The 21,851-nt window shown below is 38.8% G+C and overlaps 1 protein-coding gene across 3 annotated transcripts in view; it reads right to left on the bottom strand.

Moving 5' to 3' along the window:
* MGA (MAX dimerization protein MGA) overlaps positions 1-21,851 on the bottom strand; it is a 172,350-nt gene that overhangs the window by 113,375 nt on the left and 37,124 nt on the right. Inside the window, exon 1 of one of the 3 annotated variants that reach the window (XM_086710422.1) lies at positions 21,333-21,464. The exons of the other annotated variants lie outside the window; for them this stretch is intronic. The gene's annotated coding sequence lies outside the window, so the exon portion shown is untranslated. Of the gene's footprint in view, positions 1-21,332; positions 21,465-21,851 lie in introns of those variants that run through there. 3 annotated transcript variants of the gene reach the window in all.

Raw genomic sequence — 21,851 nt, 5'->3', positions numbered from 1 at the left:
ACATTCTCTGGGTTATCTAAGCACAAATAAAATAAATAAGGATACAATCAGCTTAATAAATATTTGTTAAGCACCAACTGGGCACTGAACAAGGATTAAAGGAATGAATAAAAATAAGTCCCTTCAAGAAGCTCAAGTTCTAGATAAAGACACACTATGATCACATTGCAATACTGTTGTTAGCAGTTTGGAAAAAGCCTTCTAGAAATACTGTAGGAACACACACAACCTAGGGAATCTAGGAAGGTTACAAAGAAGAGTGGACTTTTGAGGCGGGTCATAAAGTAAAAATAAAGTTAATGAGAGAGAAAAGGAAGCATGGCAGGTAACATCTACACAGTCAGCAAATAAAGAACTGTAAAAATTATCCAGAATTTGGAGATAGGACTGCCTGTATAAAACACCGAAGTACAAGTCAATGCAACAGGTAAGATTAGTACCATGTTGCAGTAACCTACACTGTGAAATGCAATCGGACACTTAGGAAATATTTATTCAATCTACAACTACATGATGCTCGTGATATACATACATTCACTCAAACATTTTTTTTTATTCAAGTATAATCAACGTGTAATGCTATATTAGTGTCAGGCAAACAATAATAATGATTCAACAATTCTATATACATTTCTCAGTGCTCATCAAGATAAATGTACTATTAATCTCCTTTATCTCTTTCACTCATCCTCCCACACACCTCCCTCTGGCAACCACCAGGTTGTTCTCTGTATGAAGAGTCTGTTTTGGGGGAACCTGGGTGGCTCAGTTGGTTAAGCATCCGACTTCGGCTCCGGTCATGATCTCACAGTTTGTGGGTTCGAGCCCCGTGTCGGGCTCTGTGCTGACAGCTCAGAGCCTGGAGCCTGTTTCAGATTCTGTGTCTCCCTCTCTCTCTGCCCCTCCCCTGTTCACACTCTGTCTCTGTCTCAAGAATAAACATTAAAAAAAAAATTTTTTTTTTTTTAAAGAGTCTGTTTTGGTGCACCTGGGTGGCTCAGTCGGTTGAATGTCTGACTCTTGATTTTTGGCTCAGGTCATAATCTCACAGTTCATGAATTCGAGCCCCACTTCAGGCTCGAGGCTGGCAATGCAGACCCTGCTTGGGATTCTGTCTCTCTCCTCTCTCTCTACCCCTCCTGAACTCTCTCAAAAACAAAAGCTGTGTGTTTTTTTTTTTTTTTAATAAAAAGTCTAGGTTTTGGCTCTTTTTTTTTTCCTGTTTGCTCATTTGTTTTGTTTCTTACATTCCAAATATGAGTGAAATCATATTCTATTCGTCTTTCTCTAAGTGACTTACTTTACTCAGCATTAAACCTCTAGGTCCAGACATGTTATTGTAAATGACAAGATTTGATTCTTTTTATAGCTGAGTAATATTCCATGTGTATGTTTGTGTGTGTGTGTACACATACATACACCACATCTTCTTTATTCATTCATCTATCAATGGACATTTGATCTTTATTCTGTCCTGTCAAATATTTATCAGGGTACTGAAAAGAAAAACTATAGAATAGAAGCATGGTGGAAGGAGGAACTGTCACCGACGTATCAAGTAAGGCTTAGTGTTAAAGGATGTGCAGAAGGTGACAAAGCAAAGGAAAAGGCATTCTAAACAGAGAACAATTTGTACAAAGGCACGCTATATAAAAGACCAGAATATTCACTAATTCCTCAAGTCAAACATTTATTGAGCATTCATCATGTATAGATCTTAGAACACAAAGACAGACTTTCCTACTCTCAAGAGCTTGCAATTAATTATCAGAAACCCAATACTCCTATAACCAATCATCAATAAACAAAAACTAAAGCAAAACAAAGAATCCTATTAGTAAATATGGCTCTCTGCCCAGGGTACGATGAAAACACAAAAACAGGGCAGCTAAATTAGAGTGAGGAAGTTAGAGAAGAATTCTAAGAAAGTAAAAATGAGTAGAAATTAGTAAGGCATGAAAGAGGACACGCAAGGTAGGTACAGAAGAAAAGCATTTGAGACAGAAAGCAGCCTAGGTGAAGACAGAGGAACTAGAGAGGAAACACATTCAGGAAGCACAATTACTGTAATATGGCTACAATTAAAAATGCCCATGATCTGTAGAGAAGCAAAGCTATAAGGACTAGAAAAGGCAAAGGGAAGCCTATTTATACAGTACACCTAGCAATCAAGAGTTGGGAACTTCATTTTATAGGAAAAAAAAAAGAGTCATCCAAAGGATTATAAGAAGATATAGGACATACTCAAACTCATCTGTTTTAATAAAATTACCTGTGGCCACTGCTTAAGATGATGTAGACCAAGGCACCTGAGTGGCTCAGTCAGTTAAGCAATCAACTCTTGATTTCAGCTCAGGTAATGTTCTCACGGTTTCAGGGTTCGAACCCCACACTGGGCTCCGTGCTGATGGTGCAGAGCCTGCTTGGGATTTTCTCTCTCTCCCTCTCTCTGCCCCTCCCCTGCTCATGTCTAAATAAATAAACAAACTTAACAGAAAAATTTTTTAAAAATTTTTTCTAATCCAAATGTTTCACTCCACCTCCATTGCTGCCACCCTAGTCCTAAATGTCAACAGCTTTTACCTGGACTACTGCAACAGACTCTTTCCCCCACCCAATGGACTCTTAACTTGATCTCTAGGCATTCATTCTAGCTCTTCTCTAATCCATTCTCCACACAGCATCAAGTGACCTTTTCTGAAGATAAATCAGTTCGTGCTGTCTCTGCCATTCATAAGCTTCCACTAGCTTCTCATTTCATTCAGAGTAAAATCCAAACTCTATAATATGGACTACAGATCTCTGTATTCACATCTTTCTCCCCCTAATTTACCTTACTTCACGTACAATAACCTTCTATTTATCAAATACTCCAAACACTTTACTACCTCGGGCCTTCGCACCACCTTTTCTTTTACCTGAAATGCTTCTAATCTCCACAAATCTTTACCTAGTTAACATCAATTTATCTTTCAGGTCTGTCTAAATCCAACTTTTGTAGCAATGGTATCCCTACCCCCAAATCTAAATTCTCTCTCACAGTACCCTGTTCTGTTACTTCAGGACCTTCATCAATATATATATTTAGGATCATTTAATGTCTATCTCCTCCACAAATAATAAAAGCTAACATTTACTGTGCATTTTACACATATTAAATCATTTAATACTAACAACCAATGAAGCAGGCACTACTATTATCCTAATTTCAGAGATAAAACTGAGGTATAGACAGATTAAATAATTTACTGTTAGTCATAAAGCACTAAGGAGTCATAGTTTGAACCCAAAGTTCACGCTTTTATTTTTTTTAATTTAGAAAGAACATATGGGCAAGGGAGAGGGACAGAGGGAAAGAGAGAAAGAATCTCAAGCAGGTTCCATGCTCAGCACAGAGCCAAACTCAGGGCTTGATCCCATGACCCTGGGATCGTAACCCAAGCCAAAATCAAGAGTCGTATGCCCAACCGACTGAGCCATCCAGGCATCCCCGAAAGTTCATGCTTTTAACCACTAGGCTATAGAGTAAGCTTTGAGAAAACAGATTATGTCTGTTTTGTTCAACACGATATACTCAGGGGAACATAAGCTGGTGCATCCACTCTGGAAAACAGTATGGAGGTTCCTCAAAAAAACTAAAAATATAACTACCCTATGACCCAGCAATTGTACTACTAGGCATTTATCCATGGGATACAGGTGTGCTGTTTTGAAGGGACACATGCACCCCCATGTTGATAGCAGCACTATCAACAATAGCCAAAGTATGGAAAGAGCCCAAATGTCCATTGATGGATGAATGGATAAGAAGATGTGGTATATATATACAATGGAGTATTACTCGGCAATCAAAAAGAATGAAATCTTGCCATTTGCAACTACGTGGATGGAACTGGAGGGTATTATGCTAAGCAAAATGAGTCAGTCAGAGAAGGACAAATATCATATGACTTCACTCATATGAGGACTTTAAGAGACAAAACAGATGAACATAAGAGATGGGAAACAAAAATAATATAAAAACAGGGAGGGGGACAAAACAGAAGACACTCATAAATATGGAGAAGAAACTGAGGGTTACTGGAGGGGTTGTGGGGGGGTAATGGGCTAAATGGGTAAAGGGCATTAAGGAATCTACTCCTGAAATCATTGTTGCACTATATGCTAATTTGGATGTGAATTTTTAAAAATAAAAAATAAAATTAAAAAATAAAAAACACTATATACTTAGACCCTGTGTTAGATATAAAGCATTCACATATTTGCAGAATGAATAAATTAGTACATAATTAAAAGCCAAATGATTATATTTAGAGGCATATGTGAGAGGGATAAGAATAAAATGAGTTAGAGGCAATGATGATTGTGTCAATGTTGGACATGCTGAATTTAAGGCAGCTTAGGACCATCTTAGGTCACAACTTAATTAGAAGACCACAGGAGCACCTGAATGGCTCAGTCTGTTATGCGCCCAACTTCAGCTCAGGTCATGATCTCCTGGCTCATGATTTCCAGCCCCACATCCGACTCTGTACTGACAACTCAGAGCTTGAAGCCTGTTTTGAATTCTGTATCTCCCTCTCTCTGCTCCTCCCCTGCTCGCACTTCATCTTTCTCTCAAAAATAAACAAACATTTCTAAAAATTAATTAGGAGACCACAGATATCTACAGAGTCCAAGGAGGAGCTCTGGCGAGGGATATGAACATACCAAACTGGTATGCAAAATTTGGGGTACGTGTGTACTTCTCTGGGGAGAAAGATCTATCTTTAATTCTTTTTAATTTTTTTTTAATGTTTATTTATTTTAGAGAGAGAGAGAGAGAGAGACCGAGTATAAGTCAGGAGGGGCAGAGAGAGAGGGAGACACAGAATCTGAAACAGGCTCCAAACTCTGAGCTGTCAGCACAGAGCCTGACGTGGGGCTTGACTGGGGAACAGAGAGATCAAGATCTGAGCCGAAGTTGGATGCTTAACTGAATGAGCCACCCAGAAGCCCCTCTTTAATCCAATTCTTAAAGAGATATGTAATCCCCCAAGTACTTAGGAACCACTGATCTGAGTGGAAATGTCTAATAGGTATTTGATAGCAAAGGTGTGAACTTTAGTTATATACAAAGTTTTAGGGAGTATGTGAAGCCAGGGATTTGGAAAAGTTCGTCCAAAATGTATATAGTGAAAAAAGCTCAAAGGGTTAAGGTTAGATTCCTGGGAAAATAAACATTTAGAGGATAAGCAGTATAAGCAGAATCAAAGAGGGGGCACCTGGGTGGCTTAATCGGTTACCCATCTGACTTTGGCTCAGGTCATGATCTCAAGGTTTGTGAGTTCGAGCCCCGCATCCGCTCTGTGCAGACAGCTCAAGACATGGAGCCTGCTTTGGACTCTCTCTCTCTATCCCTCCCCTGCTCGCTCACTCTCTCTCTCAAAAATAAACATTTTCGGGGCGCCTGGGTGGCGCAGTCGGTTGAGCGTCCGACTTCAGCCAGGTCACGATCTCGCGGTCCGTGAGTTCGAGCCCCGCATCGGGCTCTGGGCTGATGGCTCAGAGCCTGGAGCCTGTTTCCGATTCTGTGTCTCCCTCCCTCTCTGCCCCTCCCCCGTTCATGCTCTGTCTCTCTCTGTCCCAAAAACAAATAAACGTTGAAAAAAAAAAATTTTAAAAAATAAATAAATAAAAAATAAATAAACATTTTCTTTTAATGTTTATGTTTAATGTTTATTTTTGAGAGAGAGAGAGAGAGAGAGAGCAAGCAAGCGGGGCAGGGGCAGAGACAGGGAGACACAGAATCCGAAGCAGGCTCTAGGCTCTGAACTGTCAGCAAAGAGCCCGACACGGGGCTCAAACTCACAAACCGTGAGATCACGACCTGAGCTGAAGTCCAACACTTAACCAACTGAGCCACCCAGGCGCTCCCAACATTAACAACAAAAAAAATTTTTTTTAAGTAGAATCAAGGGAGGAGGAAGAGAAGATGTTACAGAAATAAGAAAAAAATAGGTGAGAGTAGCCTCACAGAAGCTAGGGAGGAAAGAATGTCTCAAAGAATAAGAATGTGTTCAAGGGAACTACACAGTGTTTCGTGGATTAAAATAAAAAGTAGTGGGGGCCTGGGTCGCTCAATCAGTTGAGTGTCTGACTCTTGATTTGGGCTCAAGTCATGATCCCAGGTTCATGGCAATGAACCCTCCATTGGAGACTGCTTACGATTTTTCTCTTTCTCTCTCCTGCTCATGTTCTCTCTCAAATAAAAATAAATAAACTAGAATAGTGCAGAGTGAGAAAGACAGGTTTGCAGTTATGGAATAACTGTTCCTTACTGTTATGGAATCAGTCACCAGAATAAAAGGTATGGCATACAGTACATGCTCAATGGTATTATAATAGAATTCTATGACTACAGTTGGTGCTCACTTGTGGTGAGCAGAGCATAATGTATAAACTTGTCCAGTCACTAGTTGTACACCTGAAACTAATGTAACATTGTGTATCAACTAAACTTCAGTAAAAAATAAGTAAATAAAAATAGCCCATGAACAAATTAGAGTATGCAAGAGGACATCCAGATTACCAGTAAGTAAATGGATATCAGGGTCTAGTGCTCTGGAGAGACACATATGAAGATATAGACTAGGAAATCATTGATGTATTTTGGAAGAACTATATTAAATTAAATTGTTCAGAGAGCTCATCTGGAGGTGGCACTCTAATCAATCCATAAATGATCTTAGGGGAGGATGTCTTAAAAAACTCCCAAAATTGTGAGAATTTTGTGTAATGTATGTATGGTAACAATCTTCTAGAGCGAGTCCATTAAGATTTTAAGATTTTCAAAGGAGTGTATGACCTCCCCCCAAAAACGGTTAAGAACCACCAGAGCTGAAAGAGAAGAGGGGCTAGCAAAAAAGTAAATCTGGAAAACATCAACATATTTTTACCTGAAGCTCATCAAATGAGATTAACAAACCTAAAGAACTAAAGTGTACAGGAAGAGAGTCTGCAAGGAACTCTGAAAATTAAAAAATAAATTTGGTATTATATACACTATATATGTATTTCTCAAACTTTTTTGTGATTCAACGTGAAAAATACAACCCTAACCAATGTACACACACAGATTACTGAAGTAATTTTCCAGTAACCTGGAATGACACAATATGACACTAACTTGCTAAAATGTTCACCACCTAACAACAGGGGAGAAAAGATTGGTGTTTATATAAGGTAGGTTATTTAAGGGTCCTGGCCTTTTGTTTCTGCTTATTAGTTGTTTGGAAGTGTCTCTGATAATTAGACATTTATCTTTAAGTTAATGTTTTCAGTAATTATATATATGTAAAACTTTTTATACTTTTTTCCTTAAGAGCCAAAACTAATACGACCCCTGGCTTCCCTATTTCACTAGTTTTATTTACCCTTGATCTATACTAATTCTCACTACTGGAAAAAGAGGAGAAGTGATGGGAGGGTAGACAGATAAGGTTGAGCAATAATAACAGAAGAAACACCAAGACTCCAAAGAGTAACGGTATTTCTCTGAGTAGGATTTCTGAAATGCACATTTTAAGGGATTAAAGCTTTAAAAAGAAGGATAACAGCAGACACACCAAAGCAGTTCCATGAAGTGGTTAAGAACAAAGATTCTGGAGTCCCAGTGAATCCCAATTCTACCACTCCTGATTGTGTGACTTAAGCAAATTCCTTAATTTATTGGTGCCTCAGTTTTGCATCTTTTTGTTTTAATGTGTATTTTTGAGAGAGAGAGAGAAAGCAGGAGCATGTGCAAGTGGGGAGGGGCAGAGAGAGGGAGATACAGAATCCAAAGCAGACTGGAAGCTGTCTGCGCAAAGCCCGACGTGGGGTTTGAACCCACAAACCTTGTGATCATGACCTGAGCCAAAATCAGACACTCAACCAATTGAGCCACCAACGCAACTCTCATCTTTATTTTCTTTTAAAGATTGGAAGTAATCCTCTCAAAAATAAATAAACATTTGAAAAAAAAACTACTTAGGCGTGCCTGGCTGGCTCAGTCAGTTAGGCATCCAACTTCAGCTGAGGTCATGATCTTGTTCTTGAGTTCAAGCCCCACATCAGGCTCTGTGCTGACAGCTCAGAGCCTGGAGCCTGCTTGGGATTCTGTCTCCTTCTCTTTCTGCCCCTCCCTCACTCACACTCTGTCTCTGTCTCTCTCTCAAAAAATAAACATTAAAAAAAACTATTTAAGGATTTTAAGTAATTTCTATACCCAACGTGGGGCTCAAACCTACAACCCTGAGATCAAGAGTTGCATGTTCTTCTCACTGAGCCAGCCAGGTGCCCAGTTTTATCATATTTAAAATGGAAATAACACAACAGTTCCTACATCAAAGACCTATTAAGAGGATTAAATAAAGTGTAAATCAATTTAAAGCAGAGAGCAAGGTACCTGTGCCACACAGAACATTCATTCTATAACTTAGCCATTGTTGCTTTTTTTAAGTTTATTTATTTTTTAGTAATTTCTATACCCAACACAAGGCAACCAAAATCAAGAGTTGCATACTCTACTGACGAAGCCAGCTAGATGTCCCCAATAACTGTTAGCCATTGTTTAATTTTTGTTTTTTTTTTTTTTTAAGAGAGAGAATCTTAAGCAGGCTGCACCCTCAGCATGGACCCCACATGGGCTCAATCCCACAATCCTGGGATCATGACCTAAGCCAAATTCAAGAATCAGTCACTTAACTGTGCCACCTAGGTACTCCATCCATTGTTTACTTCTTTAAAACAAAATTTTTTTTAATGTTTATTTTTGAGAGAGACAGAGCACAGTCGGGGGGGGGGGGTGGTCAGAGAGAATCTGAAGCAGGCTCCAAGCTCCGAGCTGTCAGCACAGAACCCAATGAGGGGCTCAAACCCACAGACCACAAGATCATGACCTGAGCTGAATGAAATCAGACATTTAACTGACTGAGCCACCCAAGTGCCCTTGTTTAATTCTTAATAAATTAACTTATAACTTTAAAAATATTAGTCACGTACTGTATTTTTAAAAAAAATTTTTTTTAACGTTTATTTACCTTTGGGACAGAGAGAGACAGAGCATGAACGGGGTAGGGGCAGAGAGAGAAGGAGACACAGAACCGGAAGCAGGCTCCAGGCTCCGAGCCATCAGCCCAGAGCCCGACGCGGGGCTCGAACTCACGAACCGCGAGATCGTGACCTGAGCCAAAGTCGGACGCTCAACCGACTGAGCCATCCAGGCGCCCCGAGTCACGTACTGTATTTTTAAAGCAACTACATAAAATAAACTTTTAAAAAGATCAGTCTAAGGGGCACCTGGATGGCTCAGTCGGGTGAATCTCAGGTGGTGATCTCATGGTTTGTGAGTTCAAGCCCCACATCAGTCTCGCTGCTATCAGCCTGTCAGCACAGAGCAGGCTTAAGATCCTCTGTCCCCTCCCCTGCCCCCTCCCCATTGTACTCTCACAAAAATAAATAGAAAAAAAAAAAAAAAGGATTAGTCTCAAGAAAGATTTTGCACTAGAAAACTTAGCACAACAGATCGAAAAGTCAAGATTCGTCAAAAATCACCACTCTAGGGGTACCTGGGTGGCTCAGTTGGTTGAGCATCAGACTTTGGCTAAGGTCATGATCTCACAGTTCGTGACTTCCAGCCCCACATCGGACTCGCTACTGTCAGCACAGAGCCTGCTTCCTATCCTCTGTCCCCTTCTCTCTGCCCCTTCCCACTTGTAGTCTCTCAAAAATAAACAAACATTTTAAAAAAAAAAGAAAAGAAAATTAAGAGTCTTCAAAACTCACTACTCCAGGGCAGCCTGGGTGGCTCAGTAGGTTAAGCGTCCAACTCCTGATTTCTGCTCAGGTCATGATCTCACAGTTCTTGAGTTTGAGCCCCCCATCAGGCTCTGTACTGACAGTGTGCAGCCTGCTTGGGATTCTCTCTCCCCCTCTCTGCCCCACCCCTGCTTATTCTATCAAAAAATAAATTTTTTAAAAAATCACCACTCTAAGTTGATGTACAGAGCAACAACTGTGTCTTTTACTTGCATCATATGATGTACGTATATTTAAATATTTTTCTACAATAACCAAGACAATTATATATAACAATTTATAAAAATTGTCACAGAACCCTAAATTTAAGTCTTTTAAATTCATCCTGAAAATTAAAGTTGTTTTCTCCATTCTCCACTTAAACTTAAAATGTCTTGGGGTTCCTGGGTCTGACTCTTGATTTGGGCTCAGGTCATGATCCTAGGGTCATGGGATCAAGCCCAGCATCAGGCTCGCTCTCGCTCTTGCTCTCGCTCTCTCTGTCTCCCCCTCCTCCACTTATACACACTCTCTAAATAGATAGCTGGAAAGATGCCAGCCAGGCAGAGGACATCGAATGTCACTGTCCTCCTCTCCTTCAAACTTTTCCCAAAGCCCCTCAATAAAATGGTTTGATCTCTCCCCCCAAAAAAGTCTTTTAATATATAGACTGCTAACAGACACATGAAAAGATGCTCAATATCACTCATCATCAGGGAAATGCAAATTCAAATTACAGTGAGATATCACCTCATACCTGTCAGAATGGCTAAAATCAAAAAACACAAGAAACAACAAGTGTTGAAGACAATGTGGGGAAAAAGGAACTATTGCACTATTGGTGGGAATGCAAATTGGTGTGGCCATTGTGGAAAATAATATGGAGTTTCCTCAAAAAATTAAAAAGAGAACTACCCTATGATCCAGTAATCTCACTAATGGGTGTATTTACCCAAAGAATATACAAACACTAATTCAAATGAATACAGGCACCCTTATGTTTATTGCGGCATTATTTACAACGGGCAAACTATGGAAGGAGCCCAAGCATCTATCAAGGGAGGAGTGGATAAAAATGTGGTATATATAGTAATGGAATATTATTCAGCCATAAAATAGAATTAAACTTTGGCATTGGCAACAACATGAACAGAGACAGAGAGTATAATGCTGAGCAAAAGAAGTCAGAGAAAGACAAATGCCCCATGAACACACTCATATGTGAAATTTAAGAAACACAGCAAACAAGCAAAGGGCAAAAAAAAAAGAGACACAAACTAAGAAAGAGACTCTTAACTATAGAGAACAAATGGATGGTTAAACAGAGGGGAGGTGGATGGGGGTATGGGGAAATAGGAGATGGGATTACAGAGTACACTTATCATGATGAAAAAAAATTAACAATAGACAGGCACAATTGGGGGGAAAAAGGTTTTATTCACAAAGGTTTAAAGCCATTAACAATAAACTATCCAGAAAACATCCTGTATATAAAATTCTTCAGAAATAGTTATTTACAAAGTAATTCCAACTGGTGAAAAACCAGGACCCTGTAATAATTCAGTTGCTAAACTTCCATGAATTAAATATAATCTTAAAGTTCTATCAGCAATAAATATTCTTTAAAAAAAAAAAAGATTTTATTTTTTTAAGTTAACTCTATGCCCAATTTAGGGTGTGAACTTACAACCCCAAGACCAAGCCATATGCTCCACCAATCAAACCAGCAGGGCGCCTCATCTTTCAGCAATAAATATTCTTTATGAATAAAGAGAACTAAATAAATAAAAACATAAAATACTAAAAATTTAGATAAGGGGCACCTGGGTCGCTCAGTCAGTTGAGGGTCCGATTCGGCTCAGGGCATGATTTTGCGGTTGATGAGTTCGAGCCTCACATTGGGCTCTGTGCTGACAGCTCAGAGCCTGGAACCTGCTTCAGATTCTGTGTCTCCCTCTCTATCCCCCTCCCCAGCTCATGCTCTCTCTCTGTCTCAAAAATAAACATTAAAAATTTGTTTTTTAATTTAGATAAAATATCTTTCAAGAAAATCAAGAAAATAGGAAATCCATATAATTGCTAAGTTTATTACCAAAAAAAATCAATAAAATAATCAAAAATCACTTTCATTTATACAGCTAACTTCATCAAAACGTAAACTCACATTTGTACTGATTCTTATCTTTCCAAGGCGTTGATTAATCTAACGCACCTCTAACAGTGAAGCTAGTAATAGTCTATCAAAAATACATTTTTAAAAATTAACAATAAAGAATGAACAACCAGGGCACCTGGGTGGCTCAGTAGGTTAAGCACCTGGCTTTGGCTCAGGTCATGATCTCGCAGTTCTTGAGTTCGAGCCCTGCATCACGTTCTGTGCTGACAGCTCAGAGTCTGGAGCCTGTGTCTCCCTTTCTCTCTGTGCCCCTCCCCTGATCGTGCTCTGTCTCGGTCTCTCAAAAATGAATAAACATTAAAAGAATTTTTTAAAAAGGGTGCCTGGGTGGTTCAGTGGGTTGAGTGTCCGACTTCAGCTCAGGTCATGATCTCATGGTTTGGGAGTTCGAGCCCTGCATCAGGCTCTGTGCTGACAGTTCAGTGCCTGGAGCCTGCTTCCAATCCTGTGTCTCCCTCTCTCTCTGCCCCTCCCCAACTCATGCTCAAGCGCGCGTGCGTGCTCTCTCTCTCTCAAAAATAAAAACATTTAAAAAAATTTTTTTGAAAAGAATGAACAATCACTACCACACACTTGTACACAATAAGAAGGAACAAAGTATTATTTGGTTTTCACCCAATCCTCATAAAGGATTTTGTAGAATACCTGTAAGAGTATACCTAGTTTTCCTAAATCGTCCCTGGGGATAAACTCCATCTACTTACAATTTCATACCACTCTATTGAAGTTTCTACAACCTCATAATTTAAGAATTGTAGAAACTGAAAGTTACAAATATAAATACTTACTCATTTTCTATCTTGTGCAAAATCAGTCAAAATTAAAATTACAAACAAAACTAAAATAAGTACATCCCATTTTTTAAATTTATTCTACATTTACTAGTAAGTCAAAAATCTTAAAACATTTTTCTTATGGGGAAAGAAAATTCCTATTTGTATAATATTTTCACATAAAAAAGCCTACGATTAGAAACTCAGAAATATAAGAGGTGAAGAGAACAAAAAACACAAAATTGTGGGGCACCCGGGGTGGCTCAGTCAGTAAAGAAGCCAACTTTGGTTCAAGTCATAATCTCATGGTTTGTGAGTTCCAGCCCCACATAGGGCTCACTGCTGTCAGTGAGGAGCCTGCTTTGGATCCTCTGTCTCCCTCTCTCTCTGCCCCTCCCTGACTTGCTATCTCTCTTCCCCACTCTAAAAAATTAATAAACATTAAAAAAAACAACACAGAGGCACCTGGGTGGCACAGGGTTAAGTATATGACTTTGGCTCATGTCATGATCTCCCAGTTTGTGGGTTTGAACCCCGCATTGGGCTCCCTGCTGACAACTCAGAGCCTGGAACCTGCTTTGGATTCTGTGTCTCCCTCTGTCTCTGCCCCTGTCCAGCTTGCACGCTCTCTCTCTCTCAAAACTAAACATTAAAAAAATAATAAAATAAAATTAAAAATTAAAATTTAAGAACACAAAATTGTACAAGTTTTTTCTTAAATAAGTAAAAACTAAACTACATAAACTCTTATTAATCTCTTTTGTCTTTTCTTTTTTCTCTTCTAAGGAGATATCAATCCTGACATAAACCAGTTGAAATGGTATGATTTAAGGATTGTCAATAAGATAAGAATGATTTATTTCTCTCAGAGACCTAACTCCATCAGCATGATTTTCCTCCCATTAAACTTATTCTTTTGGGTTAAGGGAGAAGTTGGCAAACTGTTACAGCCCACAGGCCAATAAGAGCCTGTTTTTGTTCAGTCTATGAGCTAAGAATGTTTTTACATTTTTAAATGGTTGTAAAGAAATCAAAAGAATGTTTCATAATGTGTTATAATTCAATTTTTTTTACTTAAAAAAAATTTTTAATGTTTATTTATTTTTGAGAGATAGAGTCCAGCAGGGGAGGGGCAGAGAGAGGGAGACACATAATCGGAAGCAGGCTCCAGGTTCTGAGCTGTCAGCACAGAGCCCAATGTGGGGTTTGAACTCACGAACTGTGAGATCAGGACCTTAGCAGAAATCAGACACTTAACTAACTGACCCACCTAGGCGCCCCATAATTCAATTTTAAGTGCCCATAAATAAAGTTTTATTAAAACATTGCCACATTTATTTATTTACATATTGTCTTTGCTGCTTTTACAAGGGCAAACTTCTGTATTTACAAAACCATATATGGCATTCTAATGGTTTTGTGCTGCTGCTCAGAACACTACTAGAAATAACAGTGAAGTTATAACTTGAAAGCTTCCCAAGCACTATACTTACTGCCATACATTTTTTTTAATGTTTATTTATTTTTGACAGAGACACACACACACACACACACACACACAGCATGAGCAGGAGAGGGGCAGAGAGAAAGAGAGGCACAGAATCTGAAGCAGGCTCCAGGCTCTGAGCTGTCAGCAGAGAGCCCAACGCGGGGCTCAAACTCACAGACCCCCAGATCATGACCTGAGCCGAAGTCAGACGCTCAACCGACTGAGGCACCCAGGCGCCCCCATACATTTTTTTTTAATGTTTATTTACAGACAGAGCTCGCTCAAGAGAGAGAGCACATGCTCATGCGCATGAGCAGGGGGGAGGAAAAGAGAAAGAGGGAGAAAGAGAAATCCCAAGCAGGCTCCACACTGTCAGCACAGAGCTCAACACTGGGCTTGAACCCATTAACCATGAGATCATTACCCAGGCAGAAATCATGAGTAGGACGCTCAACCAACTGAGCCACCCAGGTGCCCCCATTTTTTCATTACTAGAGCATACCTTTCATGTCAAAACAAGATAAAAAGTGAGCTTCAAATATCATAATACGATGAAGTACAGATAATTTTATTATCAAATTAGATAGCAAAGCATTATGTTTATCATGCAATGCCACCACAGCTGTGCTGAGAATATAATCTATCTACATCAACATTACCAGACTAAGCACTCAGCACAATATTTCCAACTCACAGGAAAACACAGTCAGAAAAATTAGAAAATTTAAATAGTAGATCTCATCACAGCTGAATTTCTTCACAAAAATAAAAATGAAGATGCAATCAAAGTAAACTTCTGAGTGGCTCATTTGTTAGCCAAACAAGGAAAGCATCTTATATCAACAGTGAGTTAATTAAATCATGTTTGTAGCGGCCAAAGAAATGCATCTATAAAAATAAATTTATTTAAGATTACAAGCCTTTTGGCAAGAATAATAGCTCTAAGAGTTGAAGACAGTGGTAGCTGTGTCAGTAAAAAAAATATATATATACTCTAGGGGCACCTGGGTGGCTCAGTCGGTGAGGCGTCCAACTTTGGCCCAGGTCATGATCTCATGGTTCATGGGTTTGAGCCCCACATCGGGCTCTGTATTGACAGCTCGGAGCCTGGAGCCTGCTTCGGATTCTGTGTCTCCTTCTCTCTCTGCCCCTCCCCAGCTCGCGCTCGCTCACTCTCTGCCAAAAATAAATAAAAACGTAAAAAAAAATTCTATAGATTAAGACACAGGGCACCTGGCTGGGCACCCAGTCAGTAAAGCATCCAACTCTTGATCTTAGGATTGTGAGTTCAAGCCCCACACTGCGTGTAGAGATTGATTATTTATTTATAGTAATTTATAAATAAATAAATAAGTAATCACACTATCTCAAGGCAAATGATTTTGAGTGTTACCTTGGTTCTTGATGAATCAACAAAAGTTACCAATACTTCTCAGTTATTATCATTTATTTGAGATGTTAATACAGTAACTAATTGAAGTAATTAAGTAATTACAATTAGCTTGTATGAAAAATCTGCATGGAACAAGAGGCAAGAATATTTTCAAAGATTCTGGGACAACACTAATTCAGTACAACCTGAAGTAGAATCAGCTAAGATGAATTACAACTGATGGTGGTAAAAATACATGTGGGTAGAAAAAATTCTTAACTGGACAAATTTACAAAGCTCATGAAAATTTAGGGTGTTTAAACCCTACAGTTATTCACTGCAATATTCACCAGAAAACAGTCTGCAGAAAACACCTATCACGTGTTACTCAACCAGTAGTATCAATAGTTAACGCTGGTGAGGAAAACAGTTAACTTTGTTCTCATGGACTTAACTGTCCTTTATTCCATGAATTTTTGTCAGAAGTAGAAGAGGAATATCCCAATTGCCTTACCATTAAGAAGTTGGCAGGCTTAGCAGTGGTAAAGCTTTACTACAATTTTTTCTAGCTGAAATTTTTCTGAATGAGAACTACCCTTAATTACTATTAGTGAACACCAAAACAGCTTTAAAAATTAACTTTTCCTGGGGCACTTGGGTGGCTCAATCGGTTAAGCATCGAACTTTGGCTCAGGTCATGATCTCATGATTCATGAGTTTGAACCCCGCATCAGGGTCTATGCTGACAGCTCAGAGCCTGGAGCCCGTTTTGAATTCTGTGTCTCCCTCTCTCTACCCCTCCCCTGCTCATGCTGTCTCTCTCTCCTTCAAAAACAAATACACATTACAAAAAATTAAAAATGCAGCTCTTCTCAAAGTCATTTAAAAAAATTAACTTTTCCTATAGACTTGATAATGTTTCTCAATAAATTCAACCTAATATCAAAAGTGATTACCTGCAAAACTTATACTGCAACAAAGTCCTTTCAATGAAAATTAACATGATGTGAATCACCAGTAATGTCAAACTATATACATATACCATGCTGTCGAGTTAAAATAATATGCAAGATGTCCATTCCCATGCCACACATCTGTTAAAATGATTATCATCACAAAGACAAGAGATAACAAATGCCACCAAAAACGTGGAGAAAAAGGAACCCTTGTGCACTACTAGTGGGACTACAAATTGACACAGCTACTAGGGATAACAGTATGGAGGTTCCTTAAACTGAAAACAGAACTACCATATGATTCTGTAATTCCATTTCCATATACATATACATTTCTAGGTATGCATCTGCACCCCATGTTCACTGCAGCATTATTTATAATATACATGATAGGGAACAACCCAAGTGTTCATCAACAGATGAATGGATAAAGAAAATGTGATACATACTTGGGTGTGTGTGTGTAGACTATATACTTGTGTGTATGAATACTATTCAGCCATTAAAAAAAAGAAAGAAATCCTGCTATTTGCAATAACATGGATAAACTTCAGCACATTACTCTCATCAGTCAGATAGACAAATACCATATGATAATACTTATATATACTTGTTAGTAGCTGTCTTTTTTGGTTATGGCCATGTTAGTGTGAGTGAAGTGGTATCTTATTAGGGTTTTGATTTGCACTTCCCTAATCACTGATGACTTTGAGCATATTTCCATTTGCTTTTATTGACCATTTGTATATCTGCTTTGGTGAAATGTCTATTCAAGTCCTTTCCCGATTTTTGAATTGGCTTTTTTGGCTGTTGTTGAGCTGTAAGAATTCTTTATATATTCTGGATATTAATCCACTATGAGATACATGACTTGCAGATATCTTCTCCCATTTTGTGGGCTGTCTTTTCAGTATCTTAATAGGGTCCAAAAGCGAAGGTCATGAAGATTTTCCCTGTTCTAAAAGTTTTATAATTTTAATGCTTATGCTGAGATTATATATGTTTTGAAGATTTTAAGTAATCTCTACACTCAGCATGGGGCTCAAACTCACAACCCCAAGATCAAGAGTCTCATGCTCCACCGACTGAGCCAGCCAGGTGTCCCTAGATCACTGTTCTGTTTTAAATTAATTTTTGTATATGGTATGAGGTAGGGGTCCAACTTCATTCCTCTGCATGTGTATAGCCAGGTGTCTCAGAATCACTTCATCTTCTGTGATCAAGTATTAATAAAGTATTTCTTCATATTTTGGGTAGTAGAACATTTCTTCATACTTTATAAACTGGCCTAAGCTCTCATTCAAAATATTATCATATGAAGTGAATACAGAAGGTACTATTATTATATTGGAATATTAGATTTGGAAGGTATACCATATAGATTTTCTTCAATTCCTCTTTTTTTTATAAATGTGGAAACAAAGACCTAGAAAAGTTCATTGATGTCCAACATTGTATAGCTATGAGTTAATGATAATGCTTTAACTCAAGGGCTCCAAACGTCTTCTGTAGAGGACCAGATAATAAATATTTTAGGCTTTGTGAAGCAAAAGGCAAAATAGGGTATTATGTACGTACTTATATAACAGGAGAAAAAACAAATTTCCACAAATTTTTTATTAATGAAATTCAAAATATAACCATATGTATATGTGTATATATATATATACACACACACACATACATACATATATATATAGAAACAAAACATATATATATGTATGTGTGTGTGTATATATATATATATACACATATACATATGGTTATATTTTGAATATATATACACACACACACATACATATATATGTTTGGTAATAACATGAAAACATTATGATACATGAAACTCAATCATAAAGGACCTCACATTGTATGAACCTATACAGATACAAAGTAGAATAGTAGTTGCCCAGGGCTGGGAACATTGGGGGAAATAGAAAGTAACTGCTAATGGGAATAAGGCTTCTTTTTGAGGTTATGACAATGTTCTAAAATTGACTGTGAGAATGGGTACACAACTATGAATACACTTAAAAACCACTGCCTGTGTACTTTAAATTGGTTAACTTTTTGGTATGTGAATTATATCAAAACTTTTTTAAATCACAGAAGTTTTATAAATATTTAACAACAGAATACTAATGTCACAAAATTCAAATTCAAATGTCATACCATCTTAACTACAAGAAATGAATTACAACACTTCTCTAGACTGAACTTTATTCATTTGTAAATTCTCATAGTGATTTTAAGGTTAGGGAGAACTTCAAGACAATTAAACAATGACCTCCAGGTTGCACCTAAACTCCTTAACTTTAAATTTTTTTTTTTCAACATTTATTTATTTTTGGGACAAAGAGAGACAGAGCATGAATGGGGGAGGGGCAGAGAGAGAGGGACACACAGAATCGGAAATAGGCTCCAGGCTCTGAGCCATCAGCCCAGAGCCTGACGCGGGGCTCGAACTCACGGACCGCGAGATCGTGACCTGGCTGAAGTCGGACGCTTTAACCGACTGCGCCACCCAGGCGCCCCTTAGCTTTAACATAAACAAGACCTCAATATTCTGGATTCATCTTTCTTTCTTATATGCCCTATACCTGAACGTTTTGCAGTTACAATTTCCACTACTATAGCATCTTCTCCCTGTCTTCATAGTCTATCAACATCATTCTCCCTAATCTCCTCCTACAGAAATCTTCTCATTCTTAGAAGTCTAGTGTTTTCATGGAGCCTATCTGGATGCCCTTGCTGACATAAACAATGGCCTTCTTCTAAATAATCTAGTTCTTGCCAGATTGATCAACAAAATCACAGCTCCCCCTTAAGGTAAAAGCTCCACCAACAGCCCCCTGCATGTTAAGGAGCTGTATTGTGGCCTCTTATTTCCTGTTATCTCCTAATCTCCATATAAATTCCACACAACCCTGGCACACAGGCATGCACCTGACCCAAAAGGTTACCAATCCTGCAGAATGGCCATCAGCCTAGGAGGAAAGAGCTTGCTAAGAGCTTAGACCAACAGATATGACAGACAGATTCTCTTAGATGCAAATGCACTCTCTCTCTCTCTCTCTCTCTCAACTGAATGGGAAGCAGTAGGAGGGACTTGCATAGGTAGGAATCAAGAAGAGAATCTGAGCCATTTCCAGAGAAAAGTACTTAACAGAAAGCATACATGAGATGACACAAGGTAAGGAAAAGCATATACAAAGAAAAGGATGAAGTCAGGGGATGAATGAAACAGGAATGGTATAACCAGAGACCAAAAGAGACATTAAGAAAACCCAATAGAGGAGCGCCTGGCTGATTCAGATGGCAGAGCATGCAATTCCCTATCTCAGGGTCCTGAGTTCAAGCCCATGTTGCGTGGAGAGGGGACAGGGGACAGGGAAGAGAGGAGTGGAGAGGAAGGGGGAGAGGAGAGGGAGGGGGAGGAGGGGGAGGGGAAGGGAAGAGAGTAGAGGAAAGGAAACTCTAATGCAGGGGAAAAATGACAAATTCACATGCTGAAAAGGCTATAAGAAAATATATTCTCCATAGCTTCAACGGATTCCTCCAGTTCCTTAACTACATATATTCCAGTCTGTCTGAGGTGTGGATCCAAACTGTTTATCCTGGATTAATTATGGCATTCCAGGCTCCCTTTTACCATGTGGATGTGTGAAATGAACATCCAGTTCTTAAAGAAATCCAAATATGTCTTTGTCACCTGTGATGGAAAGAAGCATAACATACACCAATAACCCGTCACTTTCTTGAAAACAAAAATTAGGTTTATTCATCTAAGGAACTGCCAAAAGTACCTGCAACTGTGTCTTTAACAAATCTCAGTAATGACTGCATTTGTTGTAGAAATACTAACTTAACAAAATCTCAGATATCCAGATTATTCTAAAACAGAAGCAATCTAGACCTAGAGGAAAAGTCAGACATAGAAGACTATTCCTCTGTACATAAAGGGGTCCAAAGCAGGAGAGATACTGATCCAAACCTACAAATACTAGTCACCCAGATACAGGCAAATCAGGGCATCACATTCCCCTAGCTATAACTAGATCAAAGATGGACACATGGCTCATCTTGTCAATGACAGTCAAGCATGGGACTTTTGAGTTATTGGATGAAGAGAAGTTCTTTCTACTACACCAGAACTGGAAAGACAACAACTAGAGCTATTTTAGTCACCCTACTGCTATATGAAACCTAAAGATCAAATCAACACATAGTGGAGAGCAGATCTGAATTCAGAAAAGGAAAGAGACTAGGTCCTGGTAACAACATCAACATCATCTAAACTACAAAAGCCATACCTGAAGTCAGTGCTTTCCCTAGACTTTTCAGTAACCTAAGACAAAGTATTCTCTTTTTAAGCCAATTTGGTTTGGGTTTTTGGTCACTTGCAACCAAGATTCATAATTCATAAAGAAACTCTCCTGGGGCACCTGGGTGGCTCAGTCGGTTGAGCATCTGACTTAGGCTCAGGTCATGATCTCACAGTTCGTGGGTTCAAGCCCCTCGTCAGGCTCTGTGCTCACAGCTCAGAACCTGAAGCCTGCTTCAGATTCTGTGTCTCCCTCTCTCTCTCTGCCCCTTGCCCACTCACACACGCGTGCTCTCCTCTCAAAAATAATAAACATTGAAAAATTTTTTTAATTAAAAAACTCTCCAAAAATCCATATTCATTTCTCTTTAATTTTAATTTTTTTCAAAAATTCTAGCACATTTTAAAATAAAAAAGTAGGGGCACCTGGGTGGCTCAGTCGGTTAAGCATCTGACTTCAGTTCGGGTCATGATCTCACAGCTTGTGAGTTCAAGCCCCGTGTCGGGCTCTACGCTGACAGCTGAAGCCTGCTTCAGATTCTGTGTCTCCCTCTCACTCTCTGCTCCTCCCCTGCTCACGCTGTCTCTGTCTCTCAAAAACATTAAAAAAAAAATTATTTTTAAATCAATCCAAGTCACAGCACCAAAAAAAATATATATACTAAATTAAATTTAAAAATTAACCCATATCCCAACATCCTAAAACCATAGTTATGCATTTCCATTTGCTTCCAGTTTACATACACAAGCCATTCAATTTTAAACTGACAATCACTCTATTCTAAAATGATACTTGTCATGACATCCACCCCAGCATGGGCTTATAACCCTTCTACAAGCATCATGGGAATCCTTGGACACAACCAGCCCTTGACCACATTCTTCCTGGGAGCCTTTACCTAACGAGGGACTTCAACTTTGTTGAGGATATGAAATCTCTCACCC

Source organism: Puma concolor, chromosome B3, assembly GCF_028749965.1.
Source record: "Puma concolor isolate L17-30 chromosome B3, mPumCon1.1.hap2, whole genome shotgun sequence".
Classification (NCBI taxonomy): domain Eukaryota; kingdom Metazoa; phylum Chordata; class Mammalia; order Carnivora; family Felidae; genus Puma; species Puma concolor.
This window is presented reverse-complemented; position numbering and strand designations above follow the sequence as displayed.